The 21836-nt window shown below is 37.4% G+C and overlaps 2 long non-coding RNA genes across 3 annotated transcripts; one reads left to right on the top strand and one right to left on the bottom strand.

The window, feature by feature from the left end:
* Positions 1-10442: 10442 nt before the first annotated feature.
* LOC129439387 (uncharacterized) lies at positions 10443-13908 on the bottom strand. 2 transcript variants are annotated; one of them, XR_008642793.2, is made up of 6 exons: positions 12369-13908; positions 11975-12045; positions 11836-11882; positions 11635-11685; positions 11247-11314; positions 10443-11119 (listed from the first exon to the last, which is right to left on the bottom strand). It is a non-coding gene; the product is annotated as an uncharacterized lncRNA (long non-coding RNA). The 2 variants fall into 2 exon arrangements; XR_008642792.2 differs by having other exon boundaries at positions 11836-11899.
* A 2393-nt stretch (positions 13909-16301) lies between these two features.
* Positions 16302-20885, top strand: LOC129439386 (uncharacterized). Its single transcript, XR_012365418.1, has 3 exons — positions 16302-17291; positions 17663-17749; positions 19958-20885. It is a non-coding gene; the product is annotated as an uncharacterized lncRNA (long non-coding RNA).
* The last annotated feature ends 951 nt before the right edge of the window (positions 20886-21836 follow it).

A 21836-nucleotide genomic window follows, 5' to 3' on the forward strand; every position in this document is an offset into this window, starting at 1 on the left:
ACGTTCATTTGATATCGCAAATGAAACAGGCTTCTGAAAAACTTAAAAATTACCCTTAAACTCTTAATTAATTATACTTAAACTATTTTACTGCAGTAATAATATTTAAACGGATACACTTTTAATGTAGGCTTGAAAGGAACCTAAACAGTCATGTGTCAATCATCAAAAAGCATAAACGCGAGTCCCGTGCCTCCGCGCCCAACCGCAATTCTTCTGGCATCTCTCCTCCTCATCTCCTCCTTCATTGCACATTGTTTTCCTTCTGTTCTGTTACTTGAACTTGGGGCTCGAGCCAGACCAAGATTTGAGCTGCCTTCGAGAACAGCAAGCCAAGTTCGTTTACCGTTATTTAAGCTTTCGCATTTCATCCTCGGTTTTGCAAGCTGTACTGACGGATTTGTAGCCCAACCCTCATTTTAGAAATTTGTAGTCCATAAGCACAACAACAGACCCATAGTAAATAACACAATGGGGCGGTTTCCCGGACAGGGATTAGACTAGTAAATTTAAGACCTGTCCAAACTAAAAACAACTTGCACGATATCTTTACATCAGTGCCTTTGTTTTTCCTCAGAAAGCACACCAGTAATGTTTTTAGTAATGCATATTTGTTAAAACTAATTATATTTCCTTATTAAACAAAGGCCTAGTCCTGGTTTAAGACAATCCCTGTCTGGGAAATCACCCCTACGTGTTTGAAACATCTTTTTTTAATGCACTGTAATTAGTTTAGCTATGATCTACTCTACTTGGTAAAACATGTTATAGCTGTACAATCTAGATTTTTATAATTATATTTATTTCCAAACCCAAATAAATTGAGTATGTAATCAAATTATTAGTAAAGTCAACAAAAAAATAGGATATCAGAATGCAATATAAATTCCAAGTAATGTTTACTAAAAAATAAGTAATACACTTAACAATGTTACGTTTAGCTGAAAATCTTGTGAATATTATTAAAAAAATAGATGTAGGCTATTTACTTAATGTAAAGTGAATTTAATTCATATGGACCATCAATTATCAATGATAAACAAAGCAATTGTACACGCCTTGTTTTATTGAACACAAGTAAAGCACATGACATTAAGTCTACATTCAACACGACATGCTCTGAAAATGACAATAGAGTACATGTTACAAAAACAATAAGCTGAATAAACTCTAAAGCCCTATTCGCACGGGATTAGTATTACCTGGTGACCTCTAGTGATTTGTAATAATTACGGAGGTTGTCTGTGATCTTAATCCCGTGCACAACGGCCATGTCTGTAATTTGTAAAGTGAAAATTCCTCCGCAAATGACCTACCATATTTCGACGAACACCGAGGTCCTCTGATAATATTAGTCCCGTGCGAATTGGCATCTCTATAATTTGGCCAGCATTTGTTACCAGTGCGCCTTTTATATATATTTTATATATATATTTTTTTTCTCAGTTTCTGTGCCTCTCGCACTGCAGCTGTGAAGCGCTCATACAGAGACACATCCCTCTGATCTTTTTGGCTTTCATTGCGAAACTTAAGGGCTTTATATGTTTCTGATTTTAAACTTCTAATCAGTCTCTGTCGTCCATCTTGATGATTAAAGGATAATTCCGGTATTTAACACTTTGAGTCTCATTTCTGGTTTGTTTTGGATGAGCTACAGTGATGGACACAGGGGTTTTGACGGTGGGTCGTGTCTTGACTTTTCGGCTCGTTTGGAGGCGTCTCTTGACTGCTTCAGGGTGGAAGTCAATGGCCATGCACAGGATGTCGTTGGAACGGCACTTGACGTTCATTTTCGGAACTGTGCTGCTCACCGAGTGGTTCGTGGTGTTCGTTGATGATTAAAAACAAATATATTGGCGCAATGTATGATTTCAATCCGTGTTATTTGCTATAGTGGAACTATTTTTTCAGATACCTCACAACCGCGTATATACTTCCGCTCTATATTTGAGTCTGAAGCATGAATGAACATAGTCCAACAAACTGTAATAAAACGGTAGCATACTTTCAAAATCAAGTTTATTTATAATACTTACACCATCCAATATGTTTTTTTCATCGGCAGAACAATAAAGAAGATATTTTGCAGAAACCCCAGTGCTCCGTCATGCAAGTCAACCGATCCGCACACTTTAAGAGCTAAAGCATATATATCCAATACAACAGTAATCCCCCATAACTGTGTGACATATTGACGTCTTGTGAAGCAAATCAATCAGTTTTTGCAAGAAACTGAATGTTATTTACAACATGATTAGCGTGAATGTCAAAGCAGGAAGCGCGTTTTCTGTTTGAGGCGATCTCTTCCACTGGTGTGCGTTTGGTGGCTGTTGGCTATGGATGTTGGTCTCTCTGCGCCACCTATAGAGCGGGAGCGTGAAGCGCACTTCCTGCTTGGCAAAAGCTCTGCATTAACGCTGTAAAATATTTATATATATATATTCGAATCCCAAAACTGAAATACGGAACGAATATTCTGGTCCAGCCCTACAAATATGGGAAAATTTATTCTGAGAGAAACCGAGCGAAAAAACAACAACCACATGTAAACAGTCCCTTTTCCTTTTCCGGCGGCGGCGGAGTGATATATCAGCGAGCAATGAGTCTTCCAGAGAAGTCAATGGTATTACAAAATGCCAAATAAAACACGACAGAAACTGTATTTCGCTACACGACTTGTTTTTAATCATCAACGAACACCACGAACCACTCGGTGAGTAGCACAGTTTTGAAAATGAACGTTAAGTGTTGTTTTAATGACATGTTTGTGCATGGCCATTGACTTCCATTCTGAAGCAGGCAAGAGATGCTTCTAAACGAGTCAAAAACTCAAGACACGACCCATTGTCAAAATTTCTGTGTCCATCACTGTAGTTCATCCAAAACAAACCAGAAATGAGACTCAAAGTGTTAAATACCGGAATTATCCTTTAATATTAAAAATATGCAGATCTGTCAATATTTGCGATCTCTATTACGTGGGGCTGTCGTGGTAAAGGAATTTCATTTGCGGTGATTTCGGGTGGCTCAATAGCGTGGTATACATAACCCTTTGTTTATTAATTTTTTTTATTTAAATCCAGAACAACGAGATGCATTGAGGTTGTTTAGGCTTGTTAAGTGCAAATTTACAAAGAATCTGTCAATACAGAACACAGCAGTGTCTTAAAGAAATTACAATTATGCAGTATTTGTGCACGGAACAAATGCAATACAGAAGGCAATACATATTAATATAGGACATTTTTAATTTGTATCTATGAAATTTAGTTGGAGAGATCATTTTAGTCATTTGGCTTTTTTCATCATTTCAGAACAAGCTTAACTGCTATCCTTAATAACTTATATTATATTCTGGGTGTTCCTTGGTCGAAAATATGTAGAAATATATGCGAGTAAAAAAGTACAGAACAAAAACATTTAGCTCACGCGGAGCGAACGGAAAACAGTTAATAAAGCAGACTCCTTAATAACGTAGAGGACAAGCTGAAACAGTCGATGATCATCATGTTAATTTTTCACGCAGATATTGTTGATGAAAAACTTGCATATCTAAATGCCCAGGCGAGAGTGTTCAGTCAGTTAATAATAAAGCCATCGGCGTTACCACGGAGCGGACGTTAATACACAAAGAAAAAACATTGTTTTTATTAAAAGCGGTTTTAATGCTGGTAAACAATTAGTTATATTTTTGAGCCTTGTATTTGTGTTGATCAGATATAGGCTATTAAAGTAATTTTAATCTTTAAAACTGCATCTAGAGGCAGAGGATGCTAATTCTGTCATCTCAGTTACACTTTTTTCACACATTCAATGATTTAACGAACGATTTGGTAAAGGTACCAGTGTCGCGGTGTTGCGTGATGCTGTTTTGCAAAGCCTCAACATTATATCTGGGAGATAAGTCAGTAAATTTAAGTGAAATCACAGGCTTTGCTTATCCCGTGCGAACCGGCCACACGAAACTCAGACGTAGGTGGGCCATTCTACCGAATTCGTGCAAATTGCTGTCCCGGAACCAAAAAACAAATTTTAAAAGCATTAGTGTAGGAAAATGTTTGATAATAAAAAAATATAAGCAAATAGCAATCAAAACCCAAAGTAATATTTGAGGTAGCGTCAGGTTTTATATATAAAACATCATCATTTATATGGTGCTTTCAATTGAGAGGTGGTTGTCCCAAACCCCAAGGTCTGAATTTCACCATAGGAAAAAAAATGAAATAATTTTTTATTTTTTTTATCATTGTTTTAAGAAGTATCATTTTAAATACTTTTGTTAATTAAAACCAAAAATATATTTATTGGATATTTTCAGTGAAAATCATGTAAAATCATGTAAAAAAAACACTGTCCCGCATTTTCACGTCACTACCGAAACATTGCATAGTTTGGTCAATAATATAATACTGCTTTAAGCCACTCCCCTCCATTTTGAACCAGAAACTTTGTCTGTGCCTCTCTCCCTTGTGGAGACATGGTGATTAGATCAGTCACATGGTTTTGAAGTAAATGTGATCAAAAGTTTGGAAATCAGTGTGTGACATTTATGAATGTCACTACCGATCACACATTTTCTATCATAAATTCAGTTTTTTTATTTTTTCTACTGCTCATATAGGTTTTACTCATGTTTCAATGTCAAGAACTGTGCTAGCTAACTACATACTGATTAGCATCTTAGCAGTAGGATCAAAGTTAGCTTAAATCGTCACTACCGAAACAGTCACAACCGAAACATTTGTTGACGTTTCGGTTGTGACGTGATTGTTTCGGTAGTGACAAAATTACACTTATTTCTTTATTTTAATTAATAAATAGAAACTTTCAAGTGCACATATATTCTTTTTCAGTACAAATAAGTTGTCAATCAATTTCTGTAATGTTGTACGTGATTTGACTAGGACTAGAAACTAAGTTTAAATGAACTAGGCCAGATTAATTTAATTAATTCATACAGTAGCTTGACTCATTATTGATATAAATGAAGGCTATATGATTCTACCTCTGGTCTCTAGGAAAACTTTCTGCGATAATTAAGCGGGACTTTGACTGATTGCTTTATATAATTGACATAACAGATAGCACTTATCAGTATCATTGTAAATTGAAATGTCATTGTTAAGTGTAGACATGGCAGGCTTACACTAATAATGTAAATGTAAATATCTTTGGTTAATTTATAGAGATAGCTACAAAGAGAGAGGAATCACCAATATGCATAGACGGAAAGATAAAAGTAGAGCGGACAGACTGAGAGAGCCTATTTTCTTGAGCCGATACTTCTTTTGCTCACTCAGTTTACTTGTAACATTTGGCATCATCGTGTCATTTTTATAAGTCTCAATTTAAAAAAGTAACATTTATTGAACTTAAAAAACTATATTTCTGTCTGTAAATAATGCCGGAAAAACTCGCTGAACACAGCAGCCACAAATCGGCCAATGAAAAAAATTAAGTTTACTTCAAACTCAAAAAAGTCAAACTCGGCAACAAGAGAATCAGCTAAGGAGGTTTAGAGAAGTTAGAATGTGTAATGGAAAAACAGGCACATATTTGCACAACAACATTACAGATGGACATGGGTGCACACACACCAAATTCTGTAGTTTGTACTGTGGGCCTGAAGTTTTATATGGACATAGATTATGTCATCTTTTTCTCAAGAGATGTGAAAATCAACACAGCATCTTGCATCCCTTCAAGGTCTGAACTATCCGCCTTCTCTTCAGCGTAATTTCAGTTTTTTCTGCTTTTATGTGGTGTTGCGTTAGATATTCTTTGTGCTGTATGTTTTGACTGCATAATGCCAACCATTTTTGACTAACTAATTACTTTTTTTTACACAAAATATAGACAATCCAATATGGTCGTCACTACCGAACATTTGATGTCACGACCGAAACAAATAATGTTCTGGAAAAATAAAATAGTTTTTGTTATCAGAAAAGATGACATAATTTTATTTAGTTAGATAAAAATTTAAAGTAATGAATCCTTGAATTTGAAAACTGTATAAGTGCATGTATGGCAATTACAGAGAAATATTGCTTTCAAAATGCATTTAATTTGATGAACCACTCTTATAGTTTTGTTAAAATAATATTTCTAATCAATATAACCATGACACTGTCTTTAAAAAAAATGTAAAAAATATATTTAGAAGGTTAATGTAAAGAAAATCAGAATAGGCTATTAAAAACCTAATTTTTATATCAAATGTTGTTGTGTTTCGGTAGTGACAAATTCTGGGAGAGAGAAAACATTTCAAAACTGTATAAAAACATGCTAAGAAACTAAAGTGTCCAATCAGTAGATTAGTGTTCCTTAGATGTTCTACTATGTTTATAACTACAAAGCTTGCAGGAAAAAACACACTTTTTCAAGAAGTTTTGAAGTGTCAATTTGCACCAATTCGGTAGAATGGCCCAGGTATGTAATTTCTAAATCACACTAGGTCCCCAGATAATACTAATCCCGTGTGAATAGTACATAAGAGGTCTCTTAAATCACAGCATGTAAATCGCAGCACCTTTTTCTTCTTTCTTGAACCCGACAGGTGGATCATCCAGCATCCTGCACACATTTTAAAGATAAAGTTGTTTCAATTAACATGTTTTTAATTTTGTATTGACCTATACTAATCGTGTGCAGTCAGCAGAGTCATGATGAGACGGGTGAGATCAAAGCTTGGCGGAGAGGCGGCACATCTTTAGTGATAGAAGTTGCAAGCGCAGAGCGTGAGTAAAACGCGTCCGACACAAATAAAGAAAAGACAATAGAGGAAATAAAGCCAAGAAGAGATGATCAATATGCCCGTATAAGCGCTTGAGCTCTGTAAAGCTCCGCTGTAATATTCCGCTTTCATTAAACGGTCATAAACAGTGAAATGTTTTATTCTTTATCATGACTGATGGTCCAGATGAAACAAACCTAAAGACACCTACAGCCATAAACATAAGCGCACGTTGTGAGTTAAAAAACACTTTTAAATAGCACAGCTGTGGTGACCTAAATACGTAAAATAAAAATAGTCACGATTATTGTCATGGCCTGAGCGGACCACAGACTACGTGGGTCATGCTCCTACCAAAGTTCCACCTCGAGGAGGTCCCCAAATGACCAGACAAACAAGAGATAAGTAAAATATAAAAATATAATTTTATTTAAGTTTAATTTAATTAAAATTAGAAAGGGGAAATGGGAAGGGAATCTAAAAACTTTCTTTTCTCTCCCTCAGGGGGAACTACGGGCCAGGGGGCGTTGGAGGGGGAGAAGCCTAGTTCCAGGGGATCTGGGAATAGCAGGGCAAGGGCTGGGCGGAGCTCCTTCGACCTCGGCCCACCTCCTGCAGAGAAGGGCTTCCCGGGGCTCCTAGGTTCCTCCTGAGGGCAAAGCAAACACACGTAAGTATTGTGTCGGTTCCAGTCAACTCCGTATCTCCTTACTAACGCTCTTTCTTCCTCCACAGGCACTTGGCCCTGATACCACAGCTGCCGGGAGCTTCGACGACTGACGAGGGGGAAGACAACTCGGTCTCGGAACGGTAAGTATCTTGCTTTTCAGGTTTCTCTGGCTTTTAGGTCGTACTGGGTAAGTCTTAGCTTTAGCTCGGATCACGGTGAGTATCTTACGTTTCAGGTTTCTCTGGGCTGCGGATCGTGTTTAGGTGAGTTGTAGCTTTAGCTCGTATCACTGTGAGTATCTTACTTTTCAGGTTCTTCTCTGGGCTTTGGGTCATGCTGAGTAGTTATAGCTTTAGCTTGTATCACGGTGAGAATCTTACGTTTCAGGTTCTCTGGGCTTTGAGTCGTGCTGAGTGAATTATAGCTTTAGCTTGTATCATGGTGAGTGTCTTACGTTTCAGGTTCTCTGGGCTTGGAGTCGTGCTGAGTAAGTTATAGCTTTAGCTCGTATCACGGTGAGTATCTTACGTTTCAGGTTCTCTGGGCTTGGAGTCGTGCTGAGTAAGTTATAGCTTTAGCTCGTATCACGGTGAGTATCTTACGTTTCAGGTTCTCTGGGCTTGGAGTCGTGCTGAGTAAGTTATAGCTTTAGCTCGTATCATGGTGAGGATCTTACGTTTCAGGTTCTCTGGGCTTGGAGTCGTGCTGAGTAAGTTATAGCTTGAGCTTGTATCACGGTGAGTATGGATATTCGCTAGGCACAAAAGGAGGGGGAAGATATGAAGGCTAGGGTCATACGTCACCACACCATTTAGTGCAGCACAGCACGGGGACGGGTGCCTCTCCAGGCATTGGGGTTGCAACCAATGCGACAACACCTTTGCTACCGGTGGATCCACACTAACCGGGTCCACACGTCCTCTTACCGTTCTCCTAAGGCAGGCGAAGATCTAGACGAGATAGCAGGAATGAGTATACACTGGTCACACACAGTACACACACAACACCGGACCCTTCGTTTCCCCTTAATAGTTCCTCTGCCAACGGGTGCCCAATCAACCTCCTACTTTCCCCTCAATACCTTTGTCAGGATCGTAACCGATGCACACAGGGCGTAGCCAGCGACGAATGGAATTTTGGTAGGGGCCTACGACAGCGTAGGGACTCCCAGTGGTCTCTACAGAAACTGGTCTCTTCCTGAGGGGAGCACAAACATCAAGGACACGACACCACACTGCAAGCTTAGTGTACTCACGTCAGAAGATCACTCTTGCACTACACAGCACACACTCTAGTGAATGATTATAGTTTGCTCTCCTCCTTTGGCACAAACCAGCTCTGGACAGAGGGAGAAGAGATCTTGTCGGTCACACTGACGATGTCCCAACCGGGCTTGAAAGCTTCGCTGGCCAATGCCTGTAAACACACTTGATTCCCGGCTCGCCCACCCGCTTCACACTTGGTGGGGCCGATAAAAAGACAAAGCACACACTCCTTTAATATTGTAAAATCGTCATATGCACATATCTGAGATTACTCACGGCTCTGTTGTCTCCGATCAACACACTCAATTCCCGGCTCGCCCACCTGCTTCACACTCGGTGGGGCCGCTAAGAAGGCAAAACACACACTCCTTTAATGTTGTGCAGTCGTCATATACACATATCTGGGGTTACTCACGGCTCTGTTGTCTCCGATCGTCGTTTCTCCCCTCTCTAGGAGTCCTTCGGTGTCATCGACATGGCAGGTGCAATTTGTTGTCCACACACAACGGTAATCCGATATTCGAAATAGCTTCAATGATTTCAGTGCTCACCCCTTCGTTGTCTCTAACGATGTTCTTTCTTGCAGGTTTCCAACACTTGCCCACTGTTATCTCCTCTTGCAACGACTCAGCCCACGGACACTTCCAGCGATCTTTTCGGCGCAAACGAACACCCCTTGTTTCCTCCCAACTCTCATCTATATACTCCTCTGCCAGTGTGACTCACCCAATCATTGTTTGCCACGTCAATGGCGCAGCTGCGTCTTGTTTTGCGTGATTGCGGGAATCCCCGGGAAACTCGGAAGTGTCGGTGTTTGTACTAATGGGTCCGGGCGGAACCTCTTCCTACCTACTTTTGGTTCCGCCTCGTTGAAGTCACTCCGTGACATTATTCTAGCAGTATGTGCACAGAAAGCTGTTAGCCAATTACAGATAAAAGGACCGTAACCTATATTATAACCCCGAAAGTATTCAGATAAATACTAGAACAAACAACCATGCCCTTGGGAACATTAATTATTGCTTTATTTATAATATATTTTCTATAGATGTGTAAAACCATATTTTTGTGGATTGTGTTTCTTTACTTTCATTTTTTTTACGAGTTTGCCTGCCCATTTAGTCTTAATAAATAACGGTAAACGAACTTGGCTTGCTGTTCTCGAAGGCACCTCGAATCTTCGTCTGGCTCGAGCCCCAAGTTCAAGTAACAGAACAGAAGGAAAACAATGTGCAGTGAAGGCGGAGATGAGGAGGAGAGATGCCAGAAGAATTGCAGTTGAGCACGGAGGCACGGGACTCGCGTTTATGCTTTTTGATGATTGACACATGACTGTTTAGGTTCCTTTCAAGCCTACATTAAAAGTGTATCCGTTAGAATATTATTACTGCAGTAAAATAGTTTAAGTATAATTAATTAAGAGTTTAAAGGTAATTTTTAAGTTTTTCAGAAGCGTGTTTCATTTGCGATATCAAATGAACGTCTTCATTTTATTCATAAAGTCATACCTTTGCAATTCTTTGATCGATTGTGTTTTAGAAGTACTGTATGCTTGAACTCTAATGACAGCAATGTGATCGCCGATGCGCTGGTAGAGAGAGAGAGAGAGAAAGAGATTGATATCCCAGATAGCAATTTTGATCCGGCCCAGTTCTCAGCCATAGGTCAACCATATTAAAACCAGCATTTAACCAGAACTTCCAAAACTGAGCCATAACTCAGCCTAATCTTGCCCAAATTATATTCATAAATAAATCACACGAAAAATTACTTTCAAATTGTTTGCCTTTTTATTAATCAATAGCACACAAGTCCATAACACTACAACATTGTATGTGTTAAAACTCTTCTAGTATAAACTGCCAGCAATAAACAAAAATACTAGTTTGTTCAAATACATTATTGGCATGAATCTAACACCAACAACTTAAATTACAAAGCAATTTCATCCTTAGTAAACAAACAAAAGTTTAGAACAAACTGATAATAAAAAAAACCTTTGTGACAGTTACATTGGTGTGTAAAACGTAGTTTGCCCAAATTGCCACCTATATACAAATACAGAAGTTCATTGAAATTAATATATTAGCATGTATAGAAATTTAAATGAATTACCATCGGTAAATACAAGTTTAAACCAAACTGAACTTAAAAGTTAGTTAATTAGAAACTTCATGTGTATGTGAAACCAACTCTACAGCCAGCAAAGATAAAAGGTCCATTTAAAGTATTAGCATGAATCTAACTTAGTTAATTTCAAATAAAACGAAAAATTAAAACAATACAATTAATAAAAATGAAAAAAAAAAAAAATCCAACACTAATAATAATCTATGTGTATGAGAAAGTGCTCCTATTCAGGATTGTCCTCAACAAGAAGTACTGCTTTCCAGCCTCTCTTTTCTTTTCAGATCCTCTTTCCATAGATGTAAACATTACAACAGCCCACTGTTATATAAAAGAAAACAGATGCAAATCAAAAATTGTTATGAAGCAAAAGCCATATAATAAAGTAATGAAAAGCATAATGATATACTTTAGAACAAACAGTTAGATAGAGAATTAGAAGAGTAACCTTTTAGGATGAACTGCTTCTGTTTTCTTCCTCAAGTTGCTTTGGATGAAAATGTCTGCGCTGAATGTCTAAATAAAATGAAACATAGCTTAGACCTTAAAGACGTACTTTCATTTAGATACAAAGCAAATGAGATATGTACTTAAAATATATTATATTAGGAATATCCCCATTATTAGTTACCAAGAAAATTAAGTCAAATCAATATAAATGAAAGAGAGAAGAACCATATACTGCACGTCTAAGGTCTTCACAATTGCTGTCATACTTTATCCACCTATGAGAAATTCAGCTGCAGATATAATTCTAAAGATTTGTCAAGTATTGATTTTGGAAGCAAACAAATTAACATTAAATTAAATGGTGGCCCTGATGTACTGTCACTAACCTGAATGTCACCTCCTCCTGTCCTGTCAGCATCATTGTCCCACCTCTTTACCTGAAGCAAACACAGCAGATGATTAACAGAAAATAATTTCACAGTATTCCATATATTCAAAATATTTGTATTTTTACAATTTTCCTTGGTATTCAACAATGCAATTCGGGTAACTAAAGCAATGTTAAGCTATGGTCAGTTCTTACTCACTTAATCAATGAAACCACTTTCCAGCCCTCTGTATCTATCAGCTTTCACTGAAATCACAATGTGACTATTTAGCCTTATAGAGCAATCTTTTGATATATAAACACAAAGATGCAAACATGAGCCTCAATATTTAATTTACCTTGATGTGTCTATTGGCATATACACCCCATCATCCTTCATCCTTCTTGTCCCACTCCAGAGTCTTCATGTCTTGATGAACACAGACACAATTTCACCAAAAAAGAAAATTAAACGTTACAGAAACAAATTTTTAAATATGTTTTTATATTAATGTTCTAACATCAGGAAGACCAGATAACCAAATTCGATTACTTCATTATAATATGATCACAGTTATTTTTAACCTGATAGAAAACAGCTAATTTAATTTCAATATAACGTTAATTGTCACCCATTACGTTACACACGAATCACATAAACGTTTGCATCCCTTTATACGTTTGTTAGACATTTAAACAAAAACAAAATTTTTATGATTGGAAAAGTTTAAATATTTAAGTTCAGGTACTTACTGGTTATCTTTCATCCTGCTGCCTTTGAAATCTGTGTCCGTTATGATTGATTGACGCGGTGTAACTGCTACTCCGACGGTAACCCCGCCTATTGGTTAATTTGATTGGCCGCCGCTCGGCTTCCGTTAACAGGAAACCTCGTCTTCTGTTATGTGATTGGCCAGTGGCACTCGCCTTTTTTGATTTGATTGGCCATCTCAATCATTTTTGACAAGGTGTTCAACATAATGTTGAGTTGCAGGAACTGACAAACGGATGACGTTAAAATACCGCGAGAGTGATTTGAAATCAGAATGCTGTCCATGATCTTTCGAGTCGCTCTCGCAGTACTTTGATGTCATCCGCGTGTATGTTCTTGTTGCACTTCATAAATAAACTGCGCATCCTTAACGTAACGTGAAGGATAACCGATACAAAGATTTTATCTTTTTTAACACTTCGGCAGGCAAAAGCACAGTGAAACATATTGTTTATTTCTGCAGTATCTAACATTTGATTGTACACAATGATAGTTTTACTTAGTCATTGAAGTCAGAAATCTTCAGCAGGAATAAACTCCTGCTACAATGAAAATCGCGCAAAAGCAAGTTTAAATAGAAACGATCCATGGTGCTTCTCAAAGCAACGTTATAGAAACTTTTAAATTCAGAAAGAAAAACTTCTGGAAGTTCAGGGTCATTTGAACAAAATTATCTTGACCCATGATCTGAAGGCAAGTTTATGTGATTGAAATGTAGACAAACATTATTGTCCAAATATATTAGTTTCTTTTAATACAAAACTAACATTTTATTTAATAAAGGTTAAATTAACATTAAGATTAAGATAGCCTGAAAATCCTTCAAGTCTTATAATTATTTATTATAAATCAGTATTTTAAATGTGGCTTACAATCACTAGACTGATCTGGGCCAGAATCACTACACTGATCTGGGCCACATACATCCCACCCACAACTGGCCCAAATATGATCTGCCATCATGGATCCAGTGCCATCATTGCCATACCTGGCCCATACTTGGCTGACATGTTGCATGCCGTTGCCGGCAGCACGCCAGCAGTGCCATCATGAGGCCACATTCGGGCCGAGTCCATCTGCTATCTGGGATGTTATTTGAAGTCGGCTCATAAAGGACAAAACACCTGATTAAACTGTAACGTAGCTATTATACACATTTTTTCAGGATGTTCTTGCGACCGGTGGCAACTTGTCCATGACCCGGTGGTTGGGGACCTCTGCGGTAGTGGACTCAGTTTGCAAAACCATTGCGAAAGCGTGTGCACTGTTTATTAATTGTTTATGAATTTGTGGATACGGATTGCAAATCTGAGAGCACTGATTGTTTAATTGTGCGTATGGTTTATTAACCGCGCGCACGATTTGTAAATTGAACAGTTTAATCTGAGTATGGTTTATAAACTGAGGTGACGAGTTACAAAACCGTGTTCGTTTCTCGTAGGCATAAGAAGATGGTAGATTGCCACCAATAAAATCTACAATCAACTTAGCTTTTGAGAAACGAAGCCAATAGCAGGCAGAAAGGCCCTCTATAATTTATATGGCATTTAAAAACCATTTAGTATCCTGTCAATAACATAAACATACAATACACTCTCTGTATGAGTGTATTACAGTTGTTTTACTAAAACTGAACATAAAAGCCAACATTCATCCCCATACAGCACGTTCAGTCTTACCGACGTTGGCAATTGGAGGGCACCAGCGGCAAAGTGTCGGTTGGGGTTTTTCCCCTGCACACAGAATAAAAGTAGGTGGGTAAACGATCGGCGCGATGAGTCTGCAGCCCACTGCTCTCTGGAGATCGCCAGAGTAACCGTGAGCAACCTTTTTGCCAATCGCGCTTTTTTTTCACAAGATCTACGCAGTTGTTGGACCACATCAAGCCGGCAGTGTAAGCGCGAAGGTATGTTGATTAAATATGATTGTGGAAATGTTTTCGATAAACGAATGACAGAAATTGGCGTTGGAGGCAACGTTACATGTTTTTAAACTTGGTTTGTTGTTATAACTGTTGACTTGGGGTGCGTTTCCCAAAACCATAGTTGCTAACCTGTTGTGTTAGCACGTTGGTTGGCAATGGGAAATAAGCAACATGGTTTTGGGAAACGCACCCCTGGTTAGTTATTATTAATATGTTCGCGTATTAAATATTTTTCAGTGAGTTATTTTAGACAGTATTTTAGACGTGAGGGGATCGTTCGGTAAACAGCCAGGTAAACGGTCATAAATTGACGACTGTCTTTTGTCTACACAAAAATGACATCTGTCATTTTATAATATAAACCCCTTACACTATAAATGCTTTTTTAATGATTTTGTCTAACTGACATGCTTAAAATTAAAGGCAGCTCTTGTTGTCTTGTTGTAGACCTGTCAATCAAAGAGCTTAGTTTAGTACAAGTGCACAGCCACTGTGGACAGTCATACAAAGTGGTTATGAAGTAATAAAGTGATAGTAAGTAAGTGTTTTTGGACACACACCTATTCATAAAATAGAGCCTTTAATTAACCTTTGCAATTTAAGCAAAATAAAATGTCTTTTCTGTTTTTTTCACTCAGGTAAATATGATGAAGGCATGGCTTGGTGGCCTCCAGACCGCATTTCGGCCACGGAAGTGTTGTTGTTCCCCAGTGGTTCTAACCTGTTAGCAACTCAGAAAGTTTATTAAAATGGGTTCCCAGCATCAAAATGTCTGGTTGTTGCGTTTGGTTGCACTTATAATATACTAATATACGTATATATGTATCTGGCAACTTTATATTTGGCCATCTGCTAACGTCTTCTATCCACTCCACTATAGTACATGGATCTGGTAGATTTGATGAAAAAGTCGATGAGTCAACTGTGTGCGCATACGTTGCCACATCATCATTGTGTACAAAGACTAAAAGGGTCTATAAAGACTCATACAAAATACTCCAACGTTTTTTCAAGAGGACATCACCCAACCCATCTAAAGGATGGAAACAATACTCTTGTTGAATACTACATGAGACAAGTAAGAGTGGGGGGCTATGGTGTTCTGATGTTACTCATTGTACTTTCTATGTTCGATGTGATCAATATGAAAACTAATCTTTGTAAAAACTTTTCATTTACAGACCATCGTGACTTAGATCACCATCAACACCATCATCATCCCCTGCATCGTGCCCTTCATCAGACACCCAAAATGCATCACAAACATCACAGGCGAAAAAGAAGAAAACGCAAAACAAACCTTCCAAAACACCCTCCTACCTATGGCTGGAAACAACATAACAGCTGGCAAGTTGAATAACTATTTTGACCTTAAAGGCTTATATTTTTTTATCTTATTCACTGTATCCCCATAGTTAGATAAGTGCATACATACCCCTTTCATCTCTGTGCGTGCCGTAACTCTGTCTGACACACCCACCGCTAGCTTAGCTTTGCAGAATGACTTGAAGTAAATGGCTCCAGCTAGCATGCTGCTCCCAATAAGTGACAAAAAATTGCCAACTTTTTCCTATTTATATGTTGTGATTTGTATAGTCACAACATGTACAAATAACAAGGTCATGTGAGACACAGCCATCTATTAATCATATACATACAAGGAACTATATTCTCAGAAGGCAAAGCACGGCTACTTGGGTGCAGTGATTTGCTAGCAGCACCTGAGAAACCCCCGGTGAGGAGCAGAGAGTTCGGTCAGAGTTCCCAGTATGTATTAAAAGATGGCTGTGCCATGACCTTGTTGTTTGTACACGGTGTGACTAAACAAATCACAAAACACATAAATAGGAAAATCTTGCCGTTATTTTGTCAATTATTGGGAGCAGCATGCTAGCTGGAGCCATTTACTTCTTTTAAGTCTTTATGCTCAGATAGGCTAGCGGTGGGTGCGACAGACTGAGTTATGGCAAGCACAGGGATGAAAGGGGTATGTATGCACTTATCTAACTCTGGGGGTTACTGTGAATGAGCTAAAAACCCTCAAAAGTCGGCGTGTTCCTTTAAGTTTCCATATGTCCATTAGAAAATTAAAGGGATAGTTCACCCAAAAATGAAAAAAAATGTCATTAATGACTCATCCTCATGTCGTTCCAAACTTGTAAGACCTCCGTTTATTTTCGGAACACAGTTTAAGATGTTTTATATTTAGTCAGAGAGCTTTCTGACCCTCCATTGAAAATCTATGCACGATACTGTCCATGTCCAGAAAGATAATAAAAACATCATCAAAGTTGCCATTTGACATCAATGGGTCAGTTAGAATGTGTTGAAGCATCCAAAATACATCTTGGTCCAAAAATGACGAATTTATTCAGCATTGTCTTCTGTTCCATGTCTGTTGTGTAGCGCATGTGTCTGACTAAAGTCTCGTGACTCAGATGGCGTGTTATCCTCAGATATGTTTGTGAATTTTTTTTTCACATTTACAGCATTTGTCTCCCTCAGACTGTAAACGAAGCTCGGGCACACCAAAAAAAAGCGGGGACGCACCTAATAACACATCAGCCACGTCGTACGTCAGCTGCGTCACTTCAGTCATGTGACTTTAGTCTCATACTTGTTATTATGCCTGATAAGAATTTGTAATCTTTGTGTTTAAACATTTTTCGAATTTTAATCCTTGTTTTTAAATGGCCATGACAGTGACAAAAAGGAAGCAGCCTTCTCTAGCCCACCCAAGTTTCCATCAAAGGAGCAAGCCTAGTAAGACATTTTATGTGTATAATGCTGCACTTCTCATACAGCGAATATCAGATGTAGATATCTAAGGTGCAAATTTTATGGTTGATGTGCCTTTTTGATCATCTTTCTGTTGTAACCTTTTTTAATCTTCTTGAAGTGTCAGTAAGAAGAAAGCTGGCTAACCCTCCCACCCCTTGTTTAACTCCTCCAGCCCATCCCACATCATTGTAGAATGAAGGTAAGTGTACCCTATATAGTAAAATGCATCAGGTCCCTAAACTCAAGCAGACACAATGTACTCCACAGGTCCACAGCACATACCATAGTTTGATGTTCCATAGATATGATTTTTGAGTTTATATTAGTAGTGTGATCAGTAAACCAAGGTTTTCTGTCTTTCCAAGAGACTGTGGTTAATATTCAGAAAGAGGCGCAGAGAACTGAAGGCTTTCCTGACTATAAGCCATTTAAAACGCAGACCATGAAAACACTGACAAGTGTGTGTAGAAATGTGTGGCAATTACTCAGCCCACTGACATTAGTTTATCTAATTGTGATAAACTTGACTTACTGTTCACTCCAATAATTTCGTTTTTTTGTATTTTCTAGTGACACCGAATAATAACGAAGGCCTGTGTGCTTTGCAGCAGCCCCCACGTCACCCTCTTCCAGTGCTCCGTCAGAGGACTAACTATAGTAAGATATTTTACATGTAATGTATGATACTGCAGTTTTTACTCAGAACATCATACTGAGGTAGTAAAAGAATACATTTCAGAATAATTCAATAGCAAATGAATTAGGGCCAGATTTTAAAATCAAGCTGGATCTGGGCCATTTGTGTTTTTTCCATTTAAGTGATTACATCAGTGAATGAGGACCTTCTTCGTACTGAATGTAAGTTTCCATTAAATATGTGATGCATAGACCCTTTTACAGCCCACGTGATCAAATAGTTTGCGCGCGCATTTCGGCAACGGAAGTGTTGTTGTTCGCCAGTTGTTCTAACGTGTTAGCAACTCAGAAAGTTTATTAAAATGGTTTCCCAGCATCAAAATGTCTGGTTGTTGCGTTTGGTTGCACTAATATAATATACGTATATATGAAGAGTTTGGTTCAAAAACGCGATAAATGCCATTTTTGAAAAAAATGAGTTACTGCCAGAATCAGTATTATATCAGGTCAGTAATAAAAAGTAAATTCTTAATTTTACGCAAAATCCAATATACGCCGTGTTATTCTGTAAACTTTTCTCCCTTTTTTCCCAAAATGCAATAAACGCCACTCCTCCTTTTCTACAGAATGCCATAAATCCGCTCCACAGATTGCAGCGCACCATTCCAATGTAAACAAACAATGGCGGCACGCTGAGTACACAGGATTCTAGTTTTCCTCATCTACTTTGTACTTCGTGATCAACAAACAAACAAAAACAAAATAATACTTTAATAGCATTGATAAACCTGTGATGGTTTTCTGTGACGGGAAAGAAACGTAAGCCATCAACATCTAATAATTTACGCAAGAGACACTCGGGAGACGGGTGCTTGCTTGCCCGGGCCGACAGCATCAAGTCTCTGTCATGCTAACACATTGACCCCAAGGGACCTTATGAAAAACGTTCCATAATTTTACTCAAAGTCAACGATAATCGAGCAGGACCAAAACATTTTACAGCTGATCGCTGTGAAAAACGTTAAGCGACGACATCAAGTATAACCGCATCAATGACTGTGTTCTTAATATCACAAAGTAAGTGTTTTGATTAATGCCATTAATGTTTATATTTTTATTAGTGTATACCACTAGTCAACTAAATGAAAAACATGGCAAAGATGAATGCACATTTATAAAGGCTATTGATTCATTAGATTTATAGCATTTTGAATAAAAACTTGTCATGAATTTATTGCATTTTGTGGAAAAAATAATAATTTTTTTGTAATAAATCTTTGAAAATCAAGTTATGGATTTGAATTTTTTTATGTTTTTATAACCTAAAGATGCTATGTGAAAGTTTGTAACAGAATATAGGGGTTGTCATCTTGTCACTTTCTTGGTATAGAAAACACATTTTTAACAAAATTTGTGAAAATGGATTTATTGGGTTTTGGAACCAAACTCTTCATATGTATCTGGCCACTTTATATTTGGCCTGTCTGTGTTACTTTATATTCTCTGTCTGTGTTACTTCACTGCTGATTCTTGCCATACTCCCGTTGCCAAACTGCTCGTGCATACGTTGCCATGTCACCATTGTGTACAAACAGTAAATGGGTCTATTGGGTCTTTAAGCTTGTGGCTGTAAGCGCACTTGAAAAGTTTGAGAGCAAAAAGCCTACATACTGTTTAGCAGTTTCACAATCTAATTTTATCATTTCATAGTGACAACCGTTAAAGGAATAGTCTACTCATTTTCAATATTAAAATATGTTATTACCTTAACTAAGAATTGTTGATACATCCCTCTATCATCTGTGTGCGTGCACGTAAGCGCTGGAGCGCGCTGCGACGCTTCGATAGCATTTAGCTCCAGCGCTTACGTGCACGCACACAGATGATAGAGGGATGTATCAACAATTCTTAGTTAAGGTAATGACATATTTAAATATTGAAAATGAGTAGACTATTCCTTTAATTGGCAGCAGGAAGATGAATATGAAGGGCTGGGCTCTCCTGAACATAAGCTGTTTAGCATGCAGATCAAGAACACACTGAGACAGGCACACACACACACACAAAATACACAGCGCACACACAGCACAGTCCTACATAAAATGGGGAATGACAAAAATGACAGAAAAAGTTTGAGAACCACTGCTGTGGGGTCACTTGTTTAGCTCTGTTAGTTGGACCTGGGTGATGCTGTTCTTTGTGTAACGGGACTTTTTCTGTATTTCCTAGTGCCACAAGATGATTGGCAGCAAGACACACCCAGTGATGAAGGGATGTTATGGAAAGAAATTAGACTCAATATTATTAACAAATACATGCACAGTTATCTGTGAACTGGATGCATGTTACAAATGTATTTTACTATCCACGAACAAATGTCTTTAGATTTGAATATGTGAAATTCAGAATTTGAACGAACGTGTATCGATTTGTACAAATGTACAAATACACATGTTTTATTGTGTATTCAAATATCATAATTCGCGCGTGCAAAAAGGGAGATGTGCATTTGTGGATCAGATGACACGCGTGCATTAATCCTGTTCTGTTCATTTGTATATTGAGACTTTCATTTCGCTGTTTAAAGCATTTTATGAGCCAAATACAAACAACTATCAATGAATGAACTAAACAGATGTCTTTGATTTTGTGTCTGCGAATTTTAATATTTACGTGAATGTGCATCGATTTGTACAAACAGAGACATATTTGTGAATTCAGTTGGCATATTTCGTATCATTATTTCACAATTTGTGCACGCAAAAAAGTGGATGCGCATTTGTGGATCAGGCGACGCGCGTGCATTAATCCTGTTCTGTTCATACGAGTTTTGAGACTTAAGTTGCGTGGTTTGCATTGAAAGATCCACGAGCACAGATGTGCTATGAAAAGAGTCAACACTAGGTGTCAGTCTAACGGAGTTTCACACATGGCGGTGAATTCTGTTTTCTGTGTTTCCCTTTAGTCTGGTGTTTTTATAGCATTACATTTATTATCTATATATATTAAATGTTTTAATGGCTTGGCTACTGAGATGTGTTTGTGTGCATGTATGTAATGTATCTTTATTGTCCTTTAATGGTAAGTCAATTATTTTTACAGTATAATTCACTTCATTTTAAAAAGTAATACGTTCATGTATTAAACTATACCATTTATTAAATATTTCATAATTTTCTATTTTCTATTATTTCTTTTTACCTTATATAGCCTACGTGTTTGTTCTACAATTATTTTGTTACATGCATACACTCTTAAAACGAATGTGTTAAATTAACACATCTTGTGTCTAGTTAAGGACAACACATCTAGTGTGTTGTCCTTAATTTAACACATCTCTGTGTTATTTTTAGAACAACACACTTTGTGTTGTTTTAACACATCTTGTGTTGTCCCTTTTATTTATATGAACTCTAAATCAACACGAAATGACACATAATGTGTTAAAATGAACACATAATGTGTTAAAAAGTTTAACACAAAGCAATGTGTTAAAATTAACACACCCTGGATGTGTTAATTTTAACACACCCTGGATGTGTTAATTTTAACACATTGTTTTGTGTTAAACTATTTAACACATTATGTGTTGTTTTTAACACATTATGTGTCATTTAAGTTCATAAAAAATAAAAGGGACAACACAAGATGTGTTAAAACAACAGAAAGTGTGTTGTTCCAAAAATAACACAGGAATGTGTTAAATTAAGGACAACACACTAGATGTGTTGTCCTTAACTAGACACAAGATGTGTTAATTTAACACATTTATTTTAAGAGTGTACAAATTAATATGCCCCAGCCTGTTTATATATAAATAACACTTCACATCATGGGTGTGTGCTATATTTATGTATTTATTAAGAATGTCCACATAATAATCATTAAAAAATTTTATTAAAACAGGTTATAAAAATACCACAATAGAAAACTGGGGAAAGTATGAAATAATTAATAAACTGTATTATAGAATACATTAAATTATTTTATTTTTTTAGTATAAACCATTCAAATCTTTAGTCTTTATAAATATATAAAAACATACCGTGATAAAAACGCTACACCAAAGGGAAGGGAACAGACTTTGACAGAACACCTGAAATCAGTT

The sequence above is a fragment of the Misgurnus anguillicaudatus genome, chromosome 22 (genome assembly GCF_027580225.2).
Source record: "Misgurnus anguillicaudatus chromosome 22, ASM2758022v2, whole genome shotgun sequence".
NCBI lineage: Eukaryota > Metazoa > Chordata > Actinopteri > Cypriniformes > Cobitidae > Misgurnus > Misgurnus anguillicaudatus.